Below are 15196 nucleotides of genomic sequence, written 5' to 3'. Positions count from 1 at the left end.
TTAAATAAGTGCATTGTTTCTAACATATCAGAAATATGGAGATTTTCTCAATAAAAAACTTTTTTTTCTTTCTTTAGTGGCAAAGAGTACATTTTAAGACGTAAATGAAAGTACTGCTCTCTAAGAATATTTTCCAAGCATGTCATATCCAGAGTCTGTTATCAAATCCAATATGTGGTAATCGCATTTAAATGACACAGCTTTGCCATTCAAACTCACTGTATCTAACTGCTCTGCTCCCTTATGCTTTTTATACATTATTAAAAGTGTCTCTTTTTTTTCTGCAACTGCTATAAAGCTGGTGAACCAAAGGCAAGTCTAGGCAATAATTGCACAAGTAGAAGAAAAGTAATTCTGGAATTCAATACAGATGAAATAATGAAAATTCTTTCTCTATTAACGTTATTATATAAAATAATACTAAGATTTCTGTCTCTTTCATAATGCTTGATCATCAGGAAGTAAATAATTTATTGGATTCAATAGAAAGTTTAAGGTAATCTGGTCCTTGTAAAGAAACTTGTTGCTACGATACTCAGTAAAAATTACCTAGATGATAGTGTAGACCCATATAATTTCAAATTTTGCTTTAACTTTAAAATATGGCTGCCTTTATTTTGTATTCATTAATCATCTGCTTGTATATAAGCATAGTCTTTGTAGGTAAATGTTTCTGAGGGTTTTTAAAAATATTTATATAATGAATGTTTTCTTAAGATCCTTGATTATATTTATAAATAAGAAATGCTTGCCTGTCATATGACAGTGGTACTGTGGAAGAGATATATAAAAATTATTTACAGCTATGCTTCTTAGAAAACTTCCTGGATGTGTATGCCTAAAATGACAATGTTGCTCTGTGGATGATTTTTATATGTACAAACTAATTTCCTCCTACTTTTCATTTCTCTTTTATCCTTTTTAAAGCCAAGTCCAGAACAAAAACTTCTCTGCTTTGTCTGCAAATCTTTGGCTGTGTTTCACTGTGACATGCACTGCTGTTCTTTTAGCACCAAAATGTTGGCACACACTCCTGAAAATTTCACACCATCTCTTGCTGGATCAGCAAGCTTAACCCACCAAAATCTGGTGTTGTGCAATGGTTTTTGACTGATAATCAATCTTTATGCTGCTCGACAGTTGTTGCTGGGACACGGAGTAGAGCAGGTGGCAGATGTGCCTTGTCTTTTGAGAAAAGAAATTGTAGGTGAGCTTGGACACAGACTAGCATATCACAAGTCCATTAAAAAGACTTAGGATAAGTATAATGGGGAAAAAGCCACTCATCTAAATTAAGCTCATAGAAAAGCCTAAAGACTGGTATTTGGTTTCTTTCACAACATTAAGAGTAGAAATGTAAATAAATATTACACATTTGTATGCATATATGTATGGTAATGTTATGTATAACTTGATCTAGGTCATTTGCAAGGACTTTGGGGAGATTTCATGTATGTATGTCATATATATGTCACATACATTTTTAAAAATCAAGTTAAAATCACCTTTCTTGCATGGGTCTTATAGAGGAATCAATAATTTGCCAACTTCTCCTGAATGTACCATAAAAATAAAACGTGCATGAATAACTTTGAAGATGGTAGATTAATTTATGGTAAGGAGGTATTCTCAGAAGTTGGAAAAGTGAACATTCTAATGGTAAATGGGTGTAAAACAGTAGGCAGAATTGGGTGTTACTGTTTTATCTTTCCAAATGAGTAAGGATATTTTACATACAATCAACCGATAGGCATTAGTGTCAGCAACTGGCCATTCATTATTTCAATATACTGGTTTTTATTCATTCCGCAAACATTATTGAGAGCATAACATGTGCCAGTACTAGGATATATCAGAGACAGGTGAAAAATAGGGCTCAGAGTCTGATTTCTTTTTTATCATTATTCTCTAGTTTTTAACTCAACTTAATCTAAATTTAAGCCAATAAATACTTACTAAGTATCTACTCTATGTGTAGTTCTGGCATAGAGATAGAAGCCCTGGTCTATAAAGACTATAAAGTGGATAAATAAGTTATGAAGCTTTAAAACTGAGAACACTATACACCGATATAAATCAAATGGGTCCTCCAAAGGAAAACTGACTTCATTTCCGGCACATGAAGGCCAAGTAAGTTTATGTATATTTTGGCGGTTGTATTTCTATAGTTCATTATTTTCTTATTCTTTGGGAAAGCAATATAGATAGTGAAAATTGCCTAACTGAGAACTAGTTCCAGATTTTCTAAGGTAGAAAAACATATACCGAACTTCTCTAATTTTTTTCCTCAATAGAGTATTGAATTAACTAATTTAGAGAATATATCTAATTTTTTTAAACTAGTTTACCACCCTTTTGAGCACCACTGTTGACAGCCAGTGGCACTGGATTTAAGAGAAAGCCAGAGAGCTATTCATCACAGACCTCAAAACACAAAGCTTTTATATAGAGGTCAGGCCAAGGTCAAAACTGACATGAAGCATTCTCTGTTGAAATATAATATTACAATAATTCTTGCATTTTGAAGTTGAATACTTAAGCAGAATGATTAATTGTATATGGAGAAAGATAGAAATATTTTTATAAACACCATTGATGATTATCAACTGTCTTAGGTCTTATAATTCTGGCATTTGGAGATTCTTAAATTTATTAATGATTCCACTAGAATTGTGAAGAAGTAGTTAACGAATTGTTTGAAAAGGCATGTAAAAGTTTTCAGATTTATGGATATGTAGTTTAGGTATTCATTTTCCTGAATCTTCTGCTTAATGGTAGCATAGTAAGAATTCTTGCATCAGATTCATGGGGTAAATAAGAGCTTAGCTCCTTTATAACTGCTAGGCAATGCAAACCTAGTATACACAATGGTACACCCTGCAGTTGCTTAAATGTCTTAAGGAAGATGAGGGGAAAATCCTGTTTGGACCTAATTCATTAGGTCTAAGTTCCAATGTTTGGAGCTCTTGATTGTTTTGAAATGTTTTTAGTTTTATAATTTTATTTTTTCCTATCTATCCTATTCTACCATTTGGCTTTTAGATTTATCATTTACAGTGATTCATTTAAGTCCTGAGTTTTGTTAACCTGAAGTATAACTGAGTATTATGAATAAGATTTTACATCTTTTATATACTGTATTGTGAAGATGTAATCACACATACACACACAAAAAAAATCCATGAAAAGAGTTCTTGATATTACACCTAAGATCTAAATTTAAACCTAGAGATTTTCTGCTGTCATGTGATCTACAAAGTGAAATAATTTGCTGTGACAGCTTCTGATTGACAAGAATATGTGTGAGCACATTTAAAAGAGGCCATCTTTTCATGTAGAAGTAAATGTCAGTGAAATGATGGATTCTCATCATTTTAATTATTGATGATTTGGAAATATTTCAATTCTCTGACACACAAGACACATTATAAATAGCAGCATAACACTTTTTCTCGTATCTGAGTCAATAATGAAACGTTCTGTCATATTTTGTTTTTCAAAAAAAATGCATTAGTTTAATGAACCTGGATTCACGCATTATATTCTATTATATGTTTCCTGAATGTGTGATTGTAAATGATTGTGTTAAAAGTACAATTTTCAAGAAATGCCCACTATCTATATTACATTGTACATACCTTGCTATTTGTGCTCCTGGATCTCAAGACAGTGCTACAGACCAGCTGACAGCTGCTCTAGTCCTGTTAAAGCAGATATTGGGCTTCTTGATGCTTACCTATAAAGTGGCTACCACGTACTTTGGGCAGACAGCAGGAGTAAGAGTGTGCTTTCTGAACTCTCTGTTATATTGTTTGAATAGTAACTATATTATATGTATTAGGTGAGGTTATTTGTCAGTTCATCTTATCTTCCTCTTAGCCGCATCTATAGTATTCAAAAGCAGGGGAAATGACATTATATAGAGAAAACAGTTACTTTCTTCTGAGATAGCACATGGCTTTCTTTTTTTGAGAGAGAGAGAAGAGAAGGGGTGGGAAAGAGCAGGAAGCATCAACTCCTATATATGCCTTGACTAGGCAAGCCTGGGGTTTTGAACCAGCAACCTCAGCTTTCCAGGTTGACACTTTATCCACTGCGCCACCACAGGTCAGGCAGATAGCACATGCTTTTATTTCTATAAATGAAGGTAAAACTATAGGCATATATTTTGTATTTCCTGATTCTAAAAGTTTTAAATCTGTAAATAAGTGTGTAGAGTATCCTTACTATAACAGATGTGGATCTAAAGATAATTGCAAGAGATAGACCCCCCCCCTCCAAAAACATCTCCTCAGCTAATAGGAAAGTCAAGAACACACATGTGCCAGCATCTCCTTATATTGTCAAAATGTCAAATCATTGAGAAACATCTAAATTTTTAACATATGCATGTGTTTGATTATGACGGGTTCCTGGACCTTGATGGATAATGTATAATATACACACCATTAGGATGTGTGCACAACATAAACATTTTATAAATTCAAAAATTTTTATTCATAGAATTACATCTGACCTAAGGACTTTGGATAAAGTCTTTCTGTCCCAGCTACAAAGAGAACTGATCAATTTCACTGCTCACTAGGCTATTAACTCAGCAGGGATACAAATATTGTCTTCATTACCTTGGATTGTTTGGTGCATGGGTAAGAGTGGACACAGAGTATCTCCCTGACTAAAGCTGAAAGTGTGTTTGGGAGCTAAGAAGATTGTGCTTCCATGTCCGAGGAGGCTGACGAATAGTTAAAAGGAGGTCATTTATGTATTCAATCATTTCCTTAAATGTTTATTACGTCTCTAGAACATGCCAACATTGTACCGACCCTTAAGGATACTGCGTGAACACGACTAATGTCTCATGGAACTTAGCTTCTAGTGGGGTGGAAGTAGCAATAGACAATAAGTGTATGGAGAACTAAATCAGGTATTTATTGACAGTGTGAATGTTATAAAGGAAATAAAAAGGATGCTGTCATAAGAACAAGTAATGTCATGGAAACAAGGAGACAGTTTTAAAAATGAAGCAAGCATTTGCAGTAACCATTAAATTAAATCTTGGGCCTTTGTCTGCCTACCCTGCTTGTCACTTTACTTGAGAATTCATTTATGGATTTTATAGTTATTGTTTCAGAGGGTTTTGCTTTTCAAACCATTTGTTTTTGACATTTTTAGACATATATTAGGAGAAACATGAGAAATATATTATTATTTAGTGGCAAGAACACTAGACTTGAAGTTAGATGATTTTGCAAAAGTGTTTGTTATAGGCTCTTGGACAGAATGGTCAGTGCTTTAATGTCCTTACATGTAAAATAGAGGCAATTAAAGGATTACTGGCTATTGTCTTGTATTTTAAAAAAAGAATATATAAGTTATTTGAAAATTAAATGTCTATAAATCCCTTATCGAAATAGAATACTAACAATAGCATTTTATAAGCATAACTAAGATTCCAAATGCTGGAATCTCAAGGCTGTTAATCAGAATTTTGTGTTCACTTCTACTTTCCCGGAATACCTGACAGGGTTCAGGAAAAAAACAACAAAAATCATTTGTCTCTACTTTCTTCATCACTGACAAGGCAGAAAACTACAGTGTGCAGCTGGACAATTCGCGTCACCTCTCTAATGTCAGTTTCCTCATCCAAAAATAGAGCTTTATACTCTACACCTTGTTGTGTAGCTATGAGAAGTACATATGATGATGAATGTAAAAGCCTACTATATGTAATAGGTGTCTACAGCATTGCATTTCCACCAGCTTGTCGTACAGGTTGTCACAAGTACCTGATTTTACTGCCAAAGGTATTTGGTACATCTGAGATCTTAAAATACATACAGCCCAATTGAAAGAGCTGTCAAGCACTGTGTGCAGAGCATGGTGTGCAAATCTGAATCAGAGCCTTTGAACTCTCACTGTATTGTGCTTTATGCCTCGATAATGTTTTTGTGGGGTGTAAGTCATAATCAAGTTCTTTTATAAAAAGGAGCCCCAAATGGCCTTGCTCTGCTCTATTCCAAGAGCTGTATTTTACAATATGTTTATGACCCAAGGCTAGCATTACCTTTAAGCTGCCATAACTTATTTCAAGAAAGTTCGTAGAAAAGTTCAAGGGAAGGGTAACAACTTTTTGATTGGCACAACAGATAGGACATTTGTAATTTTAATCAAATTTAAATTGAAGACATACTTTAAATGGTATGTCAGGCTAGTGTTACTGAGTTAAAATCTAATGACAACCACTGTCATTATTAGTTAAATATAGCCATCATGCCTATAGCAATAAATGATGACACTTAAGAACATGCAGAAACAAAGAACACAAGATTTAGAGAAAAGTGAGTGACTAGAAACTCAGTTGAACACAGGAATGTGACCTGGATTTAATCTATTTACCAAACATAGAAGCAATTGTATTTTGAGTAGATGATATAATTGAATATAACAGTATGTTTTCTTACTGTCAGAGCATTTATATTTTATAAGTTCATCTTGCACCCATGAAATGATGTGCTTGTTCATATTTAATGTCATTAGCTATACCTACTTGACAGCATTATTGTATTTTCAAGTTTATTACCTAACTACAAGAAAATGCATTTTAAAAAATAAGATTATTAATAAGCTCATAGATTTGGAGTTGCAAGTTTGCTTTTATTCTGGTGACAGAAGAGAGCAATATTCTTTTTTGCCCTGATACATGCAAAATAGAAAATTACAATGCAGGGACAACCCAGATTTATTTAATTTGTGAGAGGCATCATTTTTTTTTTTTAAATAAGACTAAGAAAACGTAATGATATTTTTATAGACCGTCTTTTTTTTTTTTTTTGTATTTTTCTGAAGCTGGAAACGGGGAGGCAGTCAGACAGACTCCCGCATGCGCCCGACCGGGATCCACCCAGCACGCCCACCAGGGGGCGATACTCTGCCCATCCGGGGCGTTGCTCTGTTGCGACCAGAGCCAGTCTAGCACCTGAGGCAGAGGCCATAGAGCCATCCCCAGCGCCCGGGCTATCTTTGCTCCAATGGAGCCTTGGCTGCAGGAAGGGAAGAGAGAGACAGAGAGGAAGGAGAGGGGGAGGGGTGGAGAAGCAGATGGGCGCTTCTCCTGTGTGCCCTGGCCGGGAATTGAACTCGGGACTTCTATACACCAGGCCGATGCTCTACCACTGAGCCAACCGGCCAGGGCTAGACCTTCTAACACAGAAACAAGTTAGAAAGGGCTTTATCTTTTCCAATGTTTAGTTATAAACAAAATCATGCAAATATTTTGAGGTGTGGATTTTTCAAAATACAATCTAAACCATGAATGGAGCATAATGTCCTGAGTGCTATAGGAGCTTGAGTGTCTGAACAATCAAGGGACCTTGGCAATCCCTGAGCAGCTGGGATATGATGTTAGGGCAAGTATTTTCCAAGGATTTGGTAAGCATTAAAACTTCACTAGATTGTAGGCCCCAATCCCATCCCCATCTGATGGCCCCTTAACTTTCTAGAGAGAAATGCCTGAGAACAGAAAACTGGGATAGATCTGGTCCCTAATGCTTTGAAACCCAGTAGGTGTGGCTGGAAAATTTAAAGGGGGGTGGGATGAGGAGGATATGGTGACTGTAAGGCCAGGGGCCGCTGCCACCATATGGCTGGCCATCACATGCAGGATCTCATTAAATTCGGGCAGACGGTAAAGAAACGGCGGAGTTAGAGAATGGTGGACCATTCTATTTACTGGTGTCTCACCAAGACAGGCAAGCCACCAGAAAAGCCATGGGAAAAGCAGAAAACCTGCTTTTCCCATAGAGGGCAAGAGATCAAGGAAGAGAGAAAAAAAAGAAATCTCCTGCACCTCTCAGTGATGGGGGCAGAACCTCCCTTCCAGTAAACATCAGCAAGACAATGGCCCCTCCCAATCAGGAAGGGGACCTGCAACCTCACAGGCTACTGTATCTGGCGTCACCCAGCCCCCAATGCAAACAAGCAAGCAAACATATACATCATATTTACAAACTTATTTGACCAACAGTGACCTTGACCACTTCTATGGCATTTGGGTGTGTGTATGGCCAGAGGCTGCCACCGTCATGGCCATGCACATGCAGGTTCTCATTGGATTCAGACAGACAGTAAAGAAACAGTGGGATCAAAATATGGTGGGCCATTCCTTTATTAAGTCTCGCACCAGCTGATGAGCAAACACACAGGGAAAACACTTCCCTCTCACTCAGGGCTCCCAAAGCCCTGACATATTCTCCAGTTCCACAACCAGGAGAATCTTCTCTTGTATCTCCTTGTATAAAAGGCCTCACCAATCTCAGTAGGGCTCCCAAAGCCTCTCAGCTCTGGTTCTCCATCTGCACACCTTCTCCTCTCTGCACAAACTGGCTTCTTCTTCAGCACTCTGCATTCTCTCTGCTCTCACTCTGCAAACATAGCTTCTCTCTTCCTCTTCTTCTCTTTTCAAAACTTTCTGGCATAAAAATCTCTCCTCCAGCAAACAGTAGTAAAATAATGGCCCTTCCCAAGCAGGAAGATAATTTGCAATTTCACAGACCACATATACCTGGTGCTGCCCAGCCCCCAGTGCAAACTATAAACGAGCAAACATAAAAATCATATTTTACAAACTTATTTGACCAGCAGTGTGTAAAAACAGACTTTGCTTAGAGTACTGTCAACAAGGTTGGGATTCAAGAAGTCTCCAAAGGGGAACTTCATGCACAGGTAGGCATTGCTTTTGGTCCTACTGGTACCTGGAAAAATGACCCACAGTTTCTGCTGCCTGCCACAACACACACACACACACACACACACACACACACACAAAACAATATTTGTGACTTGGATGCTGGTAAAAAGGAAAGAGGTTTATTCAAGTGCTAAGAAGATGGGGGGATTTTTTTCTTCATCTTAACAGTTCAGCCACCTTGGCCAGCTTATATAGGGGATTGGAGAGAAGTCAGGAGGGGAAGAGTTCCTAGGGAGAGAACGCTTGTGCAGTTTCTCCTGAGGGAAAGAAGTCCTTATCTTCATGGCTGGCTGGGCTTCTGCGGTGCTCTGGACCTTATTGGAGAATGGAAACTGAAAGCCTCAGAGTGCTGGGAAAGAGAGGAGTGGGCCCGCGGGTTCATTCTTCTCATTCTGATGGTAACTCCTGATGTGTGTCAGCTGAAGGTCTGTGATTCACACCAGCATTAACCTTCCTTATTCCAGAAGGGGAACAGACTGTTGAAGTAATGAAAACTCAACCATAGCTGAAAGCATGGAATTGATTGTATACTTTTGATTTTTTTACAGAGTATATAACTTTGATTACTAGATTGGTAATATTAAAGCATAGTTATAGTAGAATGACAAGCTGGGTTTAATATTTACTAGGTTTAACATGGGTGGCTTTATATAACTTCTTTTATAAACATTATTAGTATATTCTTATTATAATCCTATTCTATAGGTAGTCAGACTAATATCAGTAATATAGCATATTCATTCCCCATTACAGTACTGCCTATGGAAGCTCCCACTAGTAGGGATAAGCACCCATTACATTCTAAATGTCCCTTTTGTAATCAGATTTGTAATTGCTGGTAAAATAAATGTCTCTTGTTTCCTCTAGAATAGGTTTGCTTAGAAAAGAAACCATAGCTTCCTTACTCACAATAATTTTCCAGCACAGGGCCTGGCAGTTAATAGACACTCAAAAAATGTGGTTCAATGGATGATTGAAGAACCAAATGAAATAGGCACCATGGTGAACTATCCATATCCCAAGGAGCTGGTGGTGAGAGGGGAGGGAATGGACCTCATTAGAGCAGCCTGCTTGCCTGCAAACAGTGAGTGGACATTTGGAGGGAGTATATTAAAAATCCCCTGCCCCAAATTCATATGTAGATTTGTGAGTGTTTCCCTTTGGCAGGGGGCCAGAGTAAGGCAGCTCAAGAATAATTACATTGCAGAGAGGCTAATGGTTATGCTAATGCTGTCTGAGACCAGACAGTGGTCAGAAGTGGAGTGCTGGTATAAATGATTCTCCCGGGAACCTATAGATCTGAGATTTTTCAGCTTTCCCACATCCTCTCAGGAATGCCCCTTCCTGCCCATCTCTCCCCTCAATCTTTGTACGCTTTATGGTACTTTGCATGTAGTAGGTTTTATGAACTATTATTGAAAGTAAGGGAGTAAGAGAGGAAAGATCCTGTGACCTTTGGGAAGGCTCACGGCTATGCACAACTGAGGGACTGTGGAGCAGTTCCACCATGGGGGGGGGGCGGCAGGGGAAGGTTGTTTTCTATCAATAATTCTTACAAAGGGACCAGATAGTTTCAACCCTGGGAGGGATGCTGAGATTTGCAAGTTAAATAAAGACAAGTGTAAAAAGCATTTGTTAGCTCTGGCTAGGATGTGTTCTTAGAAGTTCAAATTGTGTTGAGATGGCACTGAGTTTCTTGTTTAATATTCGGCCTACCTCCTTGTCCCACACGCCTTACAATACCCATATCATTTGGTTACTCTACATCCCACCCTCTCCCAGCCTCTGAGATTAATCCTCTTTCTCACCAGGGTTAACACCCACTCAGGTCTCTGCTGAGCACCCTCGGGTTCTCAGTGCTGGCATGGAAGTGTCAGTTCTGTTTTTCTTCTCACTTCTGGATGTGATAATACTTACCCTTGCTGTCTGCCCTCAACCACATTTCTTTTTTTTAATTATTTTTATTCATTTATTTTAGAGAAGAGAGACAGAGAGAGAGAGAGAGAGAGAGAAGGGAGAAAGAGCAGGAAGCATCAACTCCCAATGTGCCTTGACCGGGCAAGCCCAGGATTTTGAACCAGTGACCTCAGCATTTCCAGGTTGACACTTGACCCACTGCGCCACCACAGGTCAGGCTCAACCACATTTCTTAACAGTACGGCGCATGTCCCTACAGAAGAACCACCTGGTGCTGCTAAAAATGAGGATTCCTCGCTTATCCCAATAGCTTTGTTTCATAGGGAATGGATTTTGCCCTAATGTAAGGGAGATTTTCCCAATAGTCTCACCTGTCCTCAAGATGGACTGGCCTACTTCAGGAGGGGTGGGACTTCCCAGTGTTTGCACAAGGCTCTGATCTGGCTCCTTCACACCTTCCCTGCTCCATCTCTGGCCACTGTGGGGAAGGGAGAAGATTTCCCCTTCTCTCTTCTAGTTTTTTTTTGACTGGCCAAATAACTCAACAGAAGGCAGATTGACAAGAGAAAATAAAATTTAATATTGTCCTCACAGGAACCCCAGGTATACAAAAGAGTCAGAGAACATGCATTCATGAGAGGTTCTGAGATAGAAAAGGGGACTGAGGTATATAAAACATCCTGAGCTTGGAATGCACCATGGGGGCTTCGAAGGGCCATTGCAGGATGGTAGCAGACATTCAGTAGATTGTAGATGTTTGCCCTGTCTATAAAAAGGTAAAAAGAACTCTCCCTGATCATCTGTTTATAAGCAAGGCCTTGTATTCAAATTCTTCTAGGTTGTTAAAGGGCCGGGGACAGAAATTTCTCTTGAGCCTGAAGCTAAAACTGCCTTTTGCTCAAAGTAATCTTTGTACCACTAAGGCACATCTTGGGGTGATTCATTCTGGACCTCCCTCTCTGTGTTCACGCTCAGTGTCCCATCACGCTCGCCTGCATTGCTTCCTCTACCTGGAGTATGCTCTCTCTCTTTTGCCCACTCCATGTGTCAATTTCAGAACCTTTCAAACCTGTACGAATTTTTATGAGATTATGTGAGCCAAATTGCTGACAATTGCTGGAAAGCAAAGTCTTAAAGGATTAAGAAAATGCTCCCCAAATGGCAGTTTTACCACTTATTTTATACATTAGAATCAAAGGGGAAGTCATTAGGGGATTACATGAAATTGGTTGGTGACAGAATAGGGAGGTGGGAGAAAGTAAAGTAGGGAAATCTCTGAGATTGGATACAAAGTAAAATGTGTACTGTACAGGGGGTCCTGGGGTTACGACACAGTTCCCTACCTATGACAGTGATGTAGCCTGAATTTTGGTGTAAGTCAACACATACCCTAGCCTAAGTCACTTACCTATCCTAACACAGTTGTAAAATCATAGTCTAGAACATAAAACAAAACTAAGGCACAGAAAAAAAGAAAAGGACATAAATATACTGTACTGTACACTGTACTGTACTAACAAAAAATAAAAGACAAAGCATGAGTGTAAAAAAAAAGTATGATGCTAGTGGGATAAGCCAAAACACATCTCAATATTTTTAAGCTTTTATGGGAGTGAGCATCGTAAACTCGAAACATCATATGTCCAGACTGTCATAGCCCTAGGATCCCCTGTATACTGAAACTTCTTTTACATGGGCAGGCATAAGATAGTTAATTAATTAACACAGTAATAACAACAATGTGGGGGTTGTTGGTTCCTGCTCTAGTGGGGAAGAAAAAGAAGATTACCCTTACATTTCAAAGGCATGTTATTAAGTACGTTATTGTAGATGCAAAAGACGACAGGCTTGCTTAAGGTAAGCATTGACCTTTGTTAGAAAAAAATACCTCCCCAGGACATGACTACCACCAGGAACTGTTTTTGTTAGGAAGTTTTCATTTCAGACCGTCCTGTGTGGTTACTTTTGGTCTCTGAGTTTGCAAGGCCTTTGCGCAGGGCTCACCAGAGCTTGCCAGGTTCAGTCTATGGCCCCGTCCTCCTTTCTTTTTTCGTCCACACATGTATCCTTCGAGACCTACTTCATGTTCTTCCTTCGGAGAGCCTTTCTTGACCACCTCAAGCTGTAGCAGGTGCCCCTAGTCCATGCTCCCCCAAAACCCTGTGCCCACCTCTGACTTCGCGCATGCCACATTGTCTTTTGTTTTCTTTTCTTGTTTTCCCAAATGGACCTAGAGCTCTTTGAGATCTTCTCTGTACAGTGTATGTAGCAGGAAAAATGTGGTAAGCATTCAGAGCTTTTTTGTTGAATGAATGAATGAATGAATGAATGAACTGAGTAAATGAAGTGGGTGGTCAGAGTCAATAATTTTTAAGGTCTTGTTTCAATCCCAAGGTTCTACAGTTCTGAGACTGACGGGTAGTAACACACCAATCCTATGATTTGTCTGCTTCTTCCTACTCTGAGCTGTCCTCCGTGATACCTGGTTTCTGAGTAGATTCAATGAAGGACATGGTAATGAACAAGCTAATTAACCATAAATATAAAAATGTAATCTCTTTTCCAAAATACAGAGAAGCCATAAACCAAGTTAATATCTACCTAATGAAAATATTACCTAATATCTGCCTAATGAAATAATGTTCCCATGTGACATGTTTGACAAATATTCTACACATATTTATTGAGCCTCTATCAGGTGCTGACTATATAGCAAGGAACAGATACTTACATTGAAAATGTGTGATTAACTTTTATTATTTTGTTAAACATCCAAAAAGCACACTTGTTTACAACATACCAGATTTGAGAGGCTCACAGATGAAAACACATTCCATGCCTTTGAAATGCTAAGTCTAACAGGGACACACATACAAACCAGAGAAGTTCAGTAAAATGAGGGGCACAGCTCTGAAGCTTAAAAAGAGATAGATTAAAGGAAGCTTCCTGGAGGAGGTAGCACTGAGTTGAGTAGGAAGGGAGATAGCCTAGCAAAGAGGAAGGGAAGAGGGTGTGATCAAAGTTTGGAGTTAGAAAAGAGCATAGTGTGTGTCAATAGCTTACTTTCGCACCCTGGACCTTAGCAGAGGGGGATTGTCTCAAACTCCTTTACTGCAATGATTCTCAACTGGGAGGTAATTTTCACTCAGGGGGAACATTGGACATGTCTGAAGACATTTTTGGTTGTTCCAACTGGGAAAATGCTACTTTCATCCAGTGGGTAGAAGCCCGGGATGCTGTTAAACCTTCTGTAATGTACAGGACAGTCCCACAACAAAGAGCTAGGAGATGTCAATGCCTGCCAAAATGAGAAACTTGGCTCTCTGCATCAGACTATTCGGATTGACCACACACAAAGATTTGTAACCAGAGTCACAGCAGTTTTCTTATACGGACATTTTGACCAAAATACAGGCACGAAGGGCAGCTGCTTTTTAGATGGTGCTAAGATAGAACAATAGTGGAATGTGGGAAAGGATTAAGAAGCATGGGATATTAGGTATATGAAGGATTATAGTATCACAGTTAAAAAAATGGCTCTGGAATCAGTCAGCCTGGTCTCATCTCTGATCCACTGTCCTACTGGATGTATATGATACAGATGGAATTGCTTAATTTCTCCTCATTTCATCTCATTTTCCTCATTGACAAAATGGAAATGATAATGTTACAAAATTCCTAAGGTCGTGAGGATAAAATAGGTTAGTGGAGATAAAGCACTCCACACGCTGCTTTCTGTACGCTCAGTTCTTGATGAAAATCACGGGGATAATCATGTCACCATCATTTACTGGGATTCACATTTACACATAAGTGTTTTATTTGTGCAAAATCCTTTCTTCCATATAACAAATAAGGAAATTACTGTTATTATTCCCATTTCTAATATCAGAAGACTGAGGCAAATAAAATTTACTTCATTTTCCAGGATGACAGAGCCAATAAAAGGCAGAGTTAAGGTTCAAATCCAGGCTACACTGCCTATCTAGTAAATTAATTAATACATTTTAATCATCATTAGTATTATTTTATTAGGCCGCTTTACAGGTAGGTATAAAATCTTTATATAAGTTTTATATTTTTTTTCAATAGTCTTTCTATGTTTATCAAGATCAACAAAGATCTATAAAGTAGGAGTACCTTTAAAAATACTATATTTAATTTATGTTATAAATATTTCCAAATTTGTTCCAAAATTTATTCTATTATGTGGTTTTATTAGATCCATTTAGAATTGTTTCAGAATACCTATTTGGAACTTCAGAAATTGATTTATTTTAGTCTGCATATATATTGTATTTTTCTGAAGTTGAAAACCGGGAGGCAGTCAGACAGACTCCCGCATGCGCCCGACTGGAATCCACCTGGCATGCCCAACAGGGGGCGATGCTCTGTCCCTCTGGGGTGTTGCTCTGTTGCAACCAGAGCCATTCTAGCCATTCTAGCACCTGAGGCAGAGGTCACAGAGCCATCCTCAGCACCTGGGCCAACTTTGCTCCAATGGAGCCTTGGCTGCGGGAGGGGAAGAGAGAG

General features: G+C 38.5%; 1 protein-coding gene across 1 annotated transcript in view; it reads left to right on the top strand.

The window, feature by feature from the left end:
* DCDC1 (doublecortin domain containing 1) overlaps positions 1 to 15196 on the top strand; it is a 433887-nt gene that overhangs the window by 17242 nt on the left and 401449 nt on the right.

The sequence above is a fragment of the Saccopteryx bilineata genome, chromosome 1, assembly GCF_036850765.1.
Source record: "Saccopteryx bilineata isolate mSacBil1 chromosome 1, mSacBil1_pri_phased_curated, whole genome shotgun sequence".
NCBI classification, from domain to species: Eukaryota; Metazoa; Chordata; class Mammalia; order Chiroptera; family Emballonuridae; genus Saccopteryx; species Saccopteryx bilineata.
This window is presented reverse-complemented; position numbering and strand designations above follow the sequence as displayed.